This window comes from Pteropus vampyrus, unplaced genomic scaffold (assembly GCF_000151845.1).
Source record: "Pteropus vampyrus isolate Shadow unplaced genomic scaffold, Pvam_2.0 Scaffold138, whole genome shotgun sequence".
NCBI lineage: Eukaryota > Metazoa > Chordata > Mammalia > Chiroptera > Pteropodidae > Pteropus > Pteropus vampyrus.
In genome coordinates, this window is record NW_011888919.1 from 285200 (window position 1) to 297902 (window position 12703).

Here is a 12703-nt window from a genome sequence, read left to right on the forward strand (position 1 = left end):
TGTAATTGCCACTTCTGGAGAAGCGCCCATCGGGCGAGATAAAGCGGTCTGCCCGCCTGCTTTGGGGCCCAGATGAGGAGCAGGTGAACTCTGAAGAACATCGCAGCAAAAGTCATCAGCTCCCTGTCTTAAAAGCTGTTAACCGCTCACAGGCCTCTCGCCCCAGAGGACGGGGGTTGAATGCACTGGCCCCAAGGACACTCTGATGAAGAAGAAGTGGTGACGCTTTCCCCGTGCCCTGCTCAGTGCTGACCGTCCCCATGCCCGCCCTCTGGGAGCTGACACGTCCCTGTGCTGTGCGCCGAGTCAGCTGCTGTCCCGTGTCCATCTGCCACTCACTCACTCATCGAGAACGATGATGCCACAGAGTCCCCTCCCCCCCATGGTAGGAGCTACTGGCTGCAGAGAATACAGATGTGAAAGCGAGGTTCAGAAAGGTGACGTCCGTGGCCCAAACCACACGGCAGTGGGGTGGCCTATGCTCAGGGCCCTTCCCGCCTCTCTGCCTGCACTCTGTTCCCGGGGAGCCTGACATTCACCCAGCAGGCTGCGGCCCAGACCACGGCCCCTCCCCGCAGATGACACACAGCACGAGCGCCGTCCGCTGGCCTTCAGCACTGAGTGGCTTCGGAGGGGGCACGACCCCTCCCGCTGTCAACCCCGAAGGCCGGAAGTCAGGGACAGATCCCGCTAGTAGTTTTATAGTGATCTCTTTTCTCAGTGACTTTTCTAAACTGTCATCAGATGTATTTACACTTTCTACCCATTTCACATGTCAGGTAACACTTACCACACGCTTACACAGGAAACCATCCACATTCGGGCAAGCTCTGGGTGTCAGCAGGCTCGAGCCTTCCACCCCCGACTTTCTGGGCACTCTTCCCTTCGGCCCGCAGCCCTTTCTCTAACCCGAGGAAAACACCGGCCCCTGGTTCCCGGGCCCCTGGCTCCTGAGCCCCGGTGTGGCGGGAGCTCTCTCAGCTGCAGGCCCGGCAGCCTGAGGCCATTCCGTCACCTCCCTGCCGACCTGCAGCTGACACAGGATTCCTCCGCCCTGTCTCCTAATGACCACCTGCCTAGGCATCACAGGTAGAAAACAAAGCGCAAATTAGCTCCCTGGAAATTATCAGAGGTGTGGGCCTGCTGCAACCTCACTAGATACGCGATCACAGAAATGAAAGCATTTGAAAGTGCAAGGCCAGCTCCGCAGCATCCATTAATCACCAGCTGCGTACTTCCTGTCATCCGAGTGCGTGTTTACTCTACGAAACCCCATTTTAAAACGGCGACCTTGCTGCCACCCTGTGCCATGCCACGGCGCAGCCCAGGAGAGGGGACCGTCTGCCCGGCCAGGACGGTTAGACATCGAGCAAATGAGACAAAGCCTTATAGCAGACTGCAAACACCCTGGGGGCTGCTAGAGAAACAGAGGGCTGCTGACGCAGGGGAGGACACGGGGGACACAGGACGCCTGGCAGCACCGGCAGCTTGCCACAGAGCCCCAGACCAGCGCAGGCAAAGGGCTGGGGCCCCGGGTCAGGGACACTGGATTCCAGGGGTGTGCATCCCAGGACCCACGGGCCTATATGAGAACACCCATGGGTGACTGGCCCACGCCTTACCAACAGGCCCCCGACCCTGACATCTACTCCGTGCCCACAGGCCCACCTGGGAAAGCCTCACCCTAAACTCTGAGGCGTCTCCACACACACCAGAAGTTGCCAAAGACTCACTACCAAGCAGAGTCTCGGTGAGAGGCTTTTTTTCTTTCCTTTTTAAAAAAAGAAACCATACAGGTTTCAAATACCTACTACGTTTTATGTTGAAGTTGATCTCCGGGAACAGAACAAGAGGAAGTTCGGAATGGCCAAGGCCACTATCTTCAAACATCTGCACACCTGTCTTGCAGAACGGTCTTGTTCCAATGGCTTGCAAGAACAAAGAGCTCCGGCTAAGAATTTACAGGAAGGCAAATACTCTCTCAACAGCTAAAAGAACTACGGACAGCTACACCTGTTCTTCGCTGGAATGGGCCGGAGCTTTTGAATGACCTCCTTGGAGAGCCCCCTGTCTGAGGTGCCGTTTAAAAGATTAATACCTGGTCCAGGAGGCGAGCTAACAACAAGAACAAACCACTTACTGAACGCTATGTGTGAGACGCACAATGCTAAGTGCTCACCACAGGTTTCGTGTTCGTTCTCACAGGAGCCCCTGCAGATCTTGGGAGCTCTGGTCCCAGTGGAGACAGGGATGCAGAGGCCCAGGGGGAAGGCCATACATGGGAGGGGCCACCTGAATGCCACCTGATCCCACGGCCACCTCTTTTCACCTCTGTGCTCTAACCCAGTTCTCCAGGTACGTGGGCCTGGACCATGGCGGGGGGCGGTGAGGGGAGTACACCGCATGCCCCAGGGCTGCGCCTGAAGTTCCTGGTCCTGCCTGGCTGGCAGGGCCCGATGCCCGCACTTCCACGCACGGCGGCGGTGCTGGTGCTGCCGGTCGAGGAGCCGCCTTCCGGGAGCTGCCCTCCGGAAGCGGGGTACATGAGGAAAAACAGATATCGGATACTTTAGGAACAAAGCACTTCCCAAAACTGTTATAACTGCTGCTTTTTTATGTAAGCGAACCCTTACGCATTACTGAAACTTTTAACCTTGGCCACGTGTGACTTCCGTAAAAACGTTAAAAAATGGCCAAGAGAAAGGAGCACAGAGGCCTATTCTTTCTTTCAATAAATGTTTCCTGAGCACCCACATGGCAGATAAGTTCCTTTCAAGAGTTTTTCAGGTGTGGTCTTCCTCAAGACTATTTGGCAGCGTAAGGTGGCTAGATGGCTCACCGATGTCAGCCACGGGGCGTCCCCCAGGGGCTAAGAACGGGCACACTTCGCCCGACTTCCCTGTCAGAGCGGCTGCTGCTGCCGCTGGCTCTGGAGAGAAGCCTGTGACACCTGGCATCCCAGAGGCTCTGGGAAAACGGATGGGTGATGCGCAGGAGCTTGGAAGCCACGGGAGAGGCCCGCCCGTGCCCTGGTACGCGGCCGGTCTCCCGAAACGTCCGAACGCGTCCCCCCCCGCTTGGATCCCAAGCGCCGCGTCGCGCTCGGTGCTCTGGGCCGGCTGTCTGTCCACGGTCTGTCCACGGTCGCCCGGCCGGGCTTTGCCTCTGCCAGTCACACCAATACCCAGCTCCTCCCACGTTTCCTTTCCAGTCACAAAACCAACACTTCCTCCAAGACAAACTGCGACTTGTTTACTTTTCTCTACTTTCTATATTTAGACAGAAGAACTCAGCACTTTGGTCCTTTAACCGGTGCTGCCAAGTGCTCTCAAGCGCCCCGCACCAGCCGAGTCTCAACCGCTCGACGACTTCTGCCGACCTCCCGAGGCTGAGACGCGCCTCTCAGACGCTGCCCTCCTCCGTGCGTCCAGGTCGCAGGCGGGCTGGGCTGCAGGGACAGGGCAGTGCAGAGAAGCCAGGGAGGGAAGCAAACTCTCTCGGGCACCAAATCCATGCTGTGGGGACAGGACTGATGTCTGGGGGAGGGGCACGAGGCTTCCTTCTGGGTCAGGTGCCAGCAGTACATCTAGTCCCCGCCGTTAGAGGGTCACACCGCAGCACCTCATCTCAGTGGAGGGTGACGGAGGGGGCCCACTCCATCTCTGTGTCACAGAGGGAACCGCTCCGCTCACGCCCGGGGGCACATGCAGGAGACCTTAGCACCCGGCTCAGGAGCGGCTCTCACCCTAAAGACCTGACTGGGAAGCCAGCGGGCAGGTGGGGCTGAGCTGTCAGGGAGACAGGTTTGTATCCCATCTGTCCGACTGCACGACGATTCACATCCACCTTCTTAGACTCCCTAGGCTGCTGCGAGGAACAAACGGGACCCACAGCCCAGCGCCCGCCTGCAGGGACCGCCTGTCCTGTCTCAGCCGAAACGAGCCGGCCGACAGAAAACAGTCAAAACATGCATGGGTTCTGACACCAAAGTGACCTCATCTGCTCCTGGCTCTGTGTCACAGCTGGCTGAGTGACGGGACAATTTGCTCTACCTTTCAGAGCCTTGGGGTACTCGGGCCATGTGAAACACGGGTCTATCTGTTAATGACTCTGCGAGATGTTGTCAATACTGAGGCCACACATGGGAAAGAATGTAAAGGGCTGGCACACTGAGGTAATGTTAACAAAACGATAACATTAATTTTGCTGAGAACTACGTGCCAGGCACTTTTCTAAGCTCTTCACTAGAATTATAGTGAATCCACCCAATAATTCTTTGAGGTAAATATTATTTTTATTCCCTTTTTATGGACAGCATCTGGAAGCTCAGAGAGGCTAAGCCATTTGCCCAGGGCCACAGAGCTGGGTGGACGGCGAGGGTAGGACCTGAACTGGCTGACAAAGCCTCTGTCTCAATGACCGTGCATTTAAACGTTACACGGCCACGTCCAGTGTCAAGTCCCTGCTCCCTTCTCTCCTACACACTGCGTGCGGGGCGCAGCCCGTAGGTGCCAGGCCCGTTCCAGGTCATGAGGTTCTCCACTCCTCCCTTGTTCAGTCACGTCACTCGATGGTCTCGTCTGTCCCCTGCAGGGCTGAGCAGGAGCCGGAGGGGAGCGCGGGCCCCTCTGCAGGACAGCGTCCTGGCCTCACCCCGCCGGGCCTTCTGCTGCTGCCTGCTTCGGATGTGCTGGGGACCGTGTTCTGGCTCCTGTGACTTGAACACTCAGGTTGCTCTGGCCTCTCCAGGGCCCCTCTGTTCGCTGTCTCCCTTCGGTAACTCCCTCGTCAATCAAGATCTGTTTCTGGCAATGCCAGACCTCCTTTCTCCCCATGACAGAATGCCACTAACACTCTCTTATGACTGCTCGACCAGGTGTTAGCCCCACGAGTAAGCACTGGGGCTTTCTACTTCCAACGCCATGGTGTGTACACATGACCCTGTCATGAACCTCAAGGCTGAGGAGAAAGGGAGAGAAGAGACCTGAAGGGGAAGAGATGGACACGTCAACACCAGGTCTGGGGTGTCATATGGGTGTGGCATCTGGCTGGCCCTCTCCAAGCTGCCCACGTATTCCCTGTCGCTTTGTGGACAGGGGGTCCCGGACCCCGCCCAGCCAACAGAGGGGCTGTTTGCTTTCCTGATTTTCAAGAAAACGCACACACCAGCAGATGCGTTGAAGGAAGCATACCGACAGGTGAACTTGACACCTGCCTAGAGCTGACGCCGCCTGTTCTGGGCAGCCTGGGATGGAGGGGGGAGAGCGGGACCCCTGAGTGAGGTGAGCAGCCCGCACCTGCAGCGGCTGTGAATGTTCAGAGCCAGGAGCAGCTGGGGGGCCTCCTGCCACGAGGGCTCTGAGTGTGACTTCGCCAGCACAGACCCAGGGATGGCAGTAGAGGCCCAGCTGGTGCCACTAGAGTGAGAGGTCTCACTGGCTAAACAGTCAGAGCTACCAACAAAGAAACGTCCCAATCAGCACACGGGTGCAATGTCGTGGTCACCAGCACCACCTTCATGCATGCGATCCCACTTTCCACAGCCACCCAGGTAGAAAGCTCGAGGTCACAGGCGGGTTCCTCCCACGCATTAATGAGGGCAGAGGTTAACTTCCTCCAGGTTCCGGATACCCGATGAGCCATGAAAGGAACAACGATGCCACTAGTGACAGCCCAGTGTCCTTCCTTTCCTGGCCTCTCTTCCCCCACTAAGAAAGAGCCTGTTCCATAGGTCAGAAGTCTAATCTTCCGGCAGAAAAGCAGACGGTGGTTCCTGCTGGCCCTCCCGCCTTCCCTCTGCACGCAGGACAAATACACGCGTCTCGTGCGGCCGGGGGCCAGCAGCCCCGCCACCCACTCCGCGTTCCCCACACGGTCTCAGGGCCTCCAAGCACTGACTCCCTCCTGCCTCGGGGCCTTCCTACAGGCTGTTCCTTCTACTCTGACTCCATTTTTTGGCTGGCTACACACTGCACCCTCCAGGAGGCGTCCTCAGAAGCCCAGGTCTAAGTTAAGCCCGTTACGACAACAGCTGCTCCATTTACGTAGTGCTTATGCTGTGAGCCAGGCACCGTGACGGGCCTGCTACCCGCCCTATCTCCGCAAACCCTCACAGCGGCTGATGCGTCGTGTGCCACCGTCGCATTGTTCCCGTTTTACAACGGAAGCAGCAGAGCCACACGGCGAGTGAATGGCAGGCTGGCACCGGACCCCAGGCAGCCTGACCCCAGAGCTGTGTTCAATCACCACACTCCCCACCTCCGCACTTGTGCTACGTAGCACGGGGCACAACGTGAAAGTCAGGTACAGTGGTGCGAGTGTCTGCTGAGTGCTGGCCCCTGGAGGACCCGAGAGCAGGCGGTGTTTCTCGGTGACCCTCCTATGCACCTGAACTTGGCTCAGTAACTCAGACCTGGAGAAGCCACACAGTGACGACCACGAAGGGGGAAGGAGGGACGCGCGCCTGACAACAGAAGTGCAGCCTCTAGCTCAAGGGACGGAGGGACGGACCGAAGGGGCCCGGTGGCTCCAGGCGCACGCAGGCCTTCCTGGCCCGCGCAGGGGAGGGGCTTCACCAACAGGTGCACCAACGTCCACCTTCCTTTAGGGGCTGGCCAAGGGTCTGCTTTCCCTGCCCCCTGCACTCCCTCGTGAAGCCACGGGGGCTCCGGAACTCACCGTCTCACCAGGTCAGCCGTCTGCTCTTCTGCGCCTGGGCTGTTCACTTTTACAAGGCAGGGCCACGGTTTGGCTCTGACTGGGATCCCCCACAAGAGGGCTGCCCCCCTTCCCAGAAGCTGTACAGACACACGCACACAATGGGAGGAGGGGGAACAGGCCGAGGTGTGCCCCCAGGCAACAACTGGATGGCACAGGCGGGCCAGCTCCATGAAGGCCCAGAGGGCCCGCAGCCGAGTGGGTACTGTCCCCTGGGCTACTTTTCCCGGGGAGCCTGCCGTCCTGCCTGCGGGGCAGGCACAGTCTCCTCTGCTCGCAGCTGGCCAGGCACAGAGCGGCCCGTCCAGCTAAGCCCACCGCTGCAGAGAGGGGCCGTTTAAGTGGAACAGCCAGGCGGGCCTGTCGGAACTGTCTTGGGGACGTGGGCTCCCCGCCCAGGCTATTTCTGTCTTGGCTGCAAAGGCAGCCTGCCAGGCCACGCCGTCCCGGCCAGGGCCCTGGGTCCTGGGGAGACCCACGAGCAGTGCCGACCTCCCCACGGGCCCCGCTCCTCTGGAAGAGGCAAACGCGGAGCTGCCTGTTGCTTTTATGGCAAGGGGACATTTCTGGAAGGCAAGCGACTTCTGTTTAACTTGTGAGCAAGCGGGGAACGGGAGGGTGGAGAGAAATGGGTACGTGGGAGGTAGTCAAAAAAAGTAAAGAAAGCTTTGTTTTAAAACTATTTGGATAATGGGAGAGCAACTTGCTAACAAACCTAGAATTATAGGGGAGGAAGAGATTAGGTAACGTAGAATCCCCATAAAAATCACAGCATATGAAACCACACACCTCATATTTTTGTACTTTGTCATCGATTCAAAGCAGTATAAATACAGCAATTACTCACATAAAGCCTGTCGGGGTATTCAAGCTGTAACTGCACCTATTAAACTTCCAGTGATGGATGTGAACATCCATCCTGAGAGCAGCTGCCTTCTCTGAAAGGCAGAATCAGAGAGCCAGGCTGACTGCAGGGAGACAGTGACTGGATTCAACAGCTCCAGCCCCGCCGAACCTCCAACGGCTCTGGAGAGCGGCTATGACGAACAGAGATGGGAACGTGGCGTCTTTTTTAGGGTAGCAGCTCCCCAAGCGGGAAAGAACTTGGTAAACTTCTGGATCCAGTTCAGTCTGCTGCTATGAAGCTCATAGCTTCACAGAAGAAATGGCTGGAATGTGGGCCCTTTCCATCCCTACGGGCAGTGAGTGGCCTCTGCCCACAGGACTCCGGGATTTGTTTCCTCTTGTAAAAAGGGATTAGTAGTACTTGGAGATTAACACCGTCCTCCAAATCACGGGAGACTGGCTAATAAAGTACACAAGGTGTGGAGGGCCCAGGGCTCTCCCCTCACTGATGAGGCGCGTTGGCCCGCGGTGCCCCTCGTCCCCCTGGCCTCAGACAACTCGGGCTCCTCGGCCCAGGTGTCCTGTGAGGGCACAGGCAGTGCGGTGTATGTAACAGGAGATAAACGTCTGCTCTTCATCCCCAGATCCTGGAACAGAGCTCCTAAAGCTCCTAGCATTTCCTGAGTGCCAGCAGTGTCTTCTGTCACTCACGGAGCCCCTTCTGACCGTAACGAAATTTACGAGAGTGGGTGACTACTGAGGGTCCCTAGATAGCTTCGGAATGGGGGCTGGCCCCCAGAAAGGGAGGAGGGGGCGGCGGGGACCGAGCTCAGTCGTGCCCACGTAGCGGCGCCTCGGTGACAGCCGCAGACGCCAGCGTGGAGAGCTTCTGGGCCGTGAGCAGGGCGAGGGGCTCCGAGGGGGCATGGCAGCACGGCGCCCCCCACGCCATCTGGGCTGTTCTGGAGTGCTGTCCTGTACAAAACACCGTTAAGAGCAAGTACAGCACTCTCCTGAGTTCTGACTCGCTCTAGCAAAGTGCCAAATCGGGGGGAACATGAGGGAAGCCCCGACTTTGAGGCCAAGTCAGAGAGAAGCGAGGGCCATCTGGGGACCCCACTTGCAACTGGCGTCTGAAGTGGGGGCAGTCCCGCCGGCCTGCGCCTGTGGACCTGCAGCGTCTGACGCTCACGCCGGGGGACACAGGGAAGTGGTGCTGGAAAAGACCCCATGTATGTGGTGTCAGTAGGAAAAGCCCCTCACGCAGCCGGAGGGAGACCTGTGGTTGTGGGGGCGGAGTCGACGCTCGCTGCCAGGGCTCCGCCCAAGGTCGCCTTTGGGCCTCGAATGCCGCAGTGAAGGGAGGCGACGTGGCCAGGAGGGCAACAGCTGTGGGTTACAATCCCAGCTCCCACCTTCATCTTCCCAAACCCCACGTCCATCAGGAAGTCGGAAATCACTCCTCTCTCAGAGGACCGCTCTGAGGATGGAGTGAGACTCATGGCAACGCGTGACACTCGGCACGTCATCCCCCTGACGCACGCGGCTACCCTCAAGAAGACCACTTTTACCTTCGTGTTCCAGTCAAGGAAACGACTCAGAGAAGTGAAGGGACCTGTTCAGGTGACACCTGCCACGCTGCCTGCAGGTGCCGCTCCGGCGCCTGGGAGAGGCTGAGTGCTGCGGGCTGGGCGGATGGAGGGCACTGTCTGGCGTGGCCAAGCCAGAGGCCATGGCCCGAGCAATGGCTTGGCCTCCTGTCCTGCTGTCTCCCATGAGGGCAGCGTTGTAAGTGGAGCTCGGTTAGTTATATGGCTGAAAACATATGCGTGTTGCTCATTTCAAACGCTCGACAGCCATTTCCCACTGTCTAGTTTGGTGGGGTTTTTGGAGGGCGGTTTCAGGAAAGACTGGGTTGGTGTTTTCTTAAGAACTGTGCGCCACCCATCGAAATGTCCCCTAACACTGGGTGTCTGTTACTCGTGCTCACTGTGAAAATACAAGTGAGACAGACGTGTGCTCAGCCATCTCTCTGTGGGGAGGGAGACAACCAAGGGAGTCATGAAACGCTGGCATCCCCGATGGCTGTCTCTTTTCAACCTACAATACGGGCGTGAGATACCGGAAATAAAGCCAGAACTAACACCACCACAGGAACACAGGTTTCTTAGCTGTCATTACTACTGTTTGTCAGTGACTCTGAATCTTGGAAAGGATCCGAGAGGAGGGGACGGGCATGCAGTAAAGCCGCAGGTGGACTATGACCACTCTGGGCCACCAGGTGCATAAATCACTAGGAAGCTATGCGGGCTCCTGTCCTGGAGAGCTGGGACGAGCAGATGATATGATCTAGGCTCGATGCTTCAACCCTACTCATCCTTTAAGTCCTGACAACTGTACCTCCAGGCCCTCCCCGGTCTCTCTTTTGCAAGCTCTTAGTGCTTTAGGGCCAAATCCTTTCACCTTTACTGGGTCCTAAACAACTTCTTGAGGACAAAGTGTGCTGTCATCCTGCTGGCTCTGGACCCACAAACACTGGGCGGCACAGAGGTCTGTAACCATTTGGGAGGAGACGCCCCTCGCCGTGAGAGCCTCACGAAGGCGGCAGGCTCTGCTCCCTGCGCAGTGCGCACGCAGGCACGTACCCCGCATCCCGGCACTGGTTTCAGGGCTTCACAGACCTCTGAGACCCGGCCACAGACCCTCGGGCAAGCACCCCGAAGTCAAAGAGCCGCCTGCTTGCACAGTCCTTCATGGCGGGGATTCCCACGGTCTGAGCGTCTGCTTTCCCCCACGTCACCTGCTCTAACTGCACTAAGTCCCCAAAGTAACAACTATTTAAGCGGACTCCAGAGTCGGCCACCGTGGCAGCAGCACACTACGGCTTTCAAAGGTGGAACAGCCTGGTATGCGACGTGGAGTCCGGACAAGGAAAAAGAAAGGCCATCGAGGAAGCGCCCCGTCTGACAAGGGCTAAGCGGTCAGCCGTCGGGAGCTCATCTGGTGACGTGACTTCCTCAGCCACCCTCATCTATTTTAGGGCAAAGGGGGAATAAATCGTTTACACCTGCAGTAAATACCTGAGTGCCTACGTGTGAGGCGCCGCCGCCGCCGCCGGATGGCAGAGACGAGGCAGGCCCCGCCCTCCGGCTCCTTCGGTGCGGCAGTGCCGCAGGAAACAGAAGCCAAGTGGCAAAGACAGTGCAGAACAGTGACAGGCAGCAGGGCCGGGCAGCAGTGGCAGAGGAGGCACTGGTTCTCCCAGCAGTGACGCCGCACGCGCCCTGGCAGGCGGGAGGGACGGCACTCAGGGAACGACTGAAACGGCGAGGACAGACAGAAGCGAAGACGGAGCTAACCCAGCCCGAGCGCTGTGGCAGGGAGCTCCCACGCCGGTGCGGGGGGCCGCCTTCGGAGCTGCGGGACAGAGGAGTTAGTTATGCTTCTTTGAGGCCGATGACACCCGAAGACAATAATTCACTCGGCGGTTACTTAGGATGGCCACGCACTCTGTCTTTAGACCCTTGAAGGAATAGAGTTCTCAAACGGTCTTGCTCACTGCTGCTCGGATGAGTCCGGATGCAAGCGTCCCCTCAGAGTCACTGAGATTCTGGCTGTCTCCACCCGGCCCGCTTGCTCCCGAAGGCTGAATGCGCGAAGCTTCGAAGCCTCGAGCAGCCCAGGGTGCACGAGAGAAAAGAGAAATCTCGGGCAAAGAGGAATCTTTATCAGAGCAGGTCTGTAAGGTTCCAACCCTGAATTAATACAGGTTGCTGTCTACGGCCATGCCACCTTGAATGTGCCCCATCCTGTCTGACCTCGGAAGCTAAGCAGGGTCGGGCCTGGGTTAGTACTTGGATGGGAGACCACCTAGGAAGACCAGGTGCTGTAGGAGTGTAAAAGGGACATAAGCAAAACATTTTTTTGTGTGTGAAGGACTCCAAAAATAAAATTCTCTAGGGAAGGAGTGAAAAAAAAAAAAAAAAAAAATACAGGCTGCTGTGCACTAAAAAGTTTTAAGTACCAAACCTAAAGTAAAAACATCTATTCATCTATCCTCCGTTTATTATCATTAAGTGCTTTATTGACATACCATCCAATTCACCCACTGAAAGCACACAATTCAACGGTTTTTCGGTAAATTTACACAGAGTTCTGTAACCATCAGCATAACCAATTTTAGAACATTTTCACCTCCTTCCCCCAAAAAACCCTCTGTACCCATTAGCAGCTACTCCATGTTCCTCCTTCTTCAAAGCCTCTGGCAACCACTCATCTACTTTCTGTCTTTATAGATTTGCCTATTTTGGACGTTTCATACAAATGGAATCCTACAATATGCAATCTTATATGACTGGCGTCTTTCGCTTAGCAAAATGTTTTCAAGAGTCATCCATGTTGCAGCATGTACAGTTGTCCCTGGGCATAACTGACGCCAGGACCCCTCACTTCACAGGTACCAAAACCCACGGGTGCTCAAGCCCCTCATACAAAACGGCCCGGTGTTCTCATACGACCAGCGCACGTCCTCCCGTCCCCTTTAACTCATCTCTACATTACTCATGACACCTAATACAAGGCAGAGTTTTACACTGTACTGTCTAGGAAATGATGGCAAGAGAAAAAGTCCGTACGCATTCAGTACCAACGCGCTCGTCACGGACCTGATCGCACAGTACGTAACACTTTTTTTGACCCGAGGTTAGCTGAACCAAGGATGCAGACAGCTAACTGTATAGGCACGTTGTTCCTTTTAATGGCTGACGACATCACACCGTGTGGACAGACGGTCGTCAGTTGGACATTTGGGCTGTTACCACTCTTTACCTATTATGAATAGTGCTTCCTCTCCATATTCTTTTGAATCCTACATTCTACAGTGATTTACAAACTGCTCCAAACTCGGGAAAGAGGCATTTGGATCTTCGCAGCCAGCTCCACCATCAGGACCCCAAGTGTCCCCTTAGCCCTGGCGGCCTGAGACCCGGGGGCTCGTCTCCTGCTCTGGCCTCTCGCAGCTCCTCCCCTTCCAGGTCTGCTGAAACACCCACCTCGAAAGGTTCACAGACACCTCGGCCCCTCACGAAGAGGACAGGGAAGTCTGGTCTCACCGGACGCTGCGACCGTGCCCAAGGCCCTC

At 56.8% G+C, this 12703-nt stretch overlaps 1 protein-coding gene and 1 pseudogene across 1 annotated transcript in view; one reads left to right on the forward strand and one right to left on the reverse strand.

Annotated features, from left to right (window-relative positions):
• Nucleotides 1–12703, reverse strand: part of ARHGAP35 (Rho GTPase activating protein 35) — a 63236-nt gene that overhangs the window by 9916 nt on the left and 40617 nt on the right. The gene's annotated exons all lie outside the window — the stretch shown is intronic.
• LOC111744671 lies at nucleotides 11339–11458 on the forward strand (annotated as a pseudogene).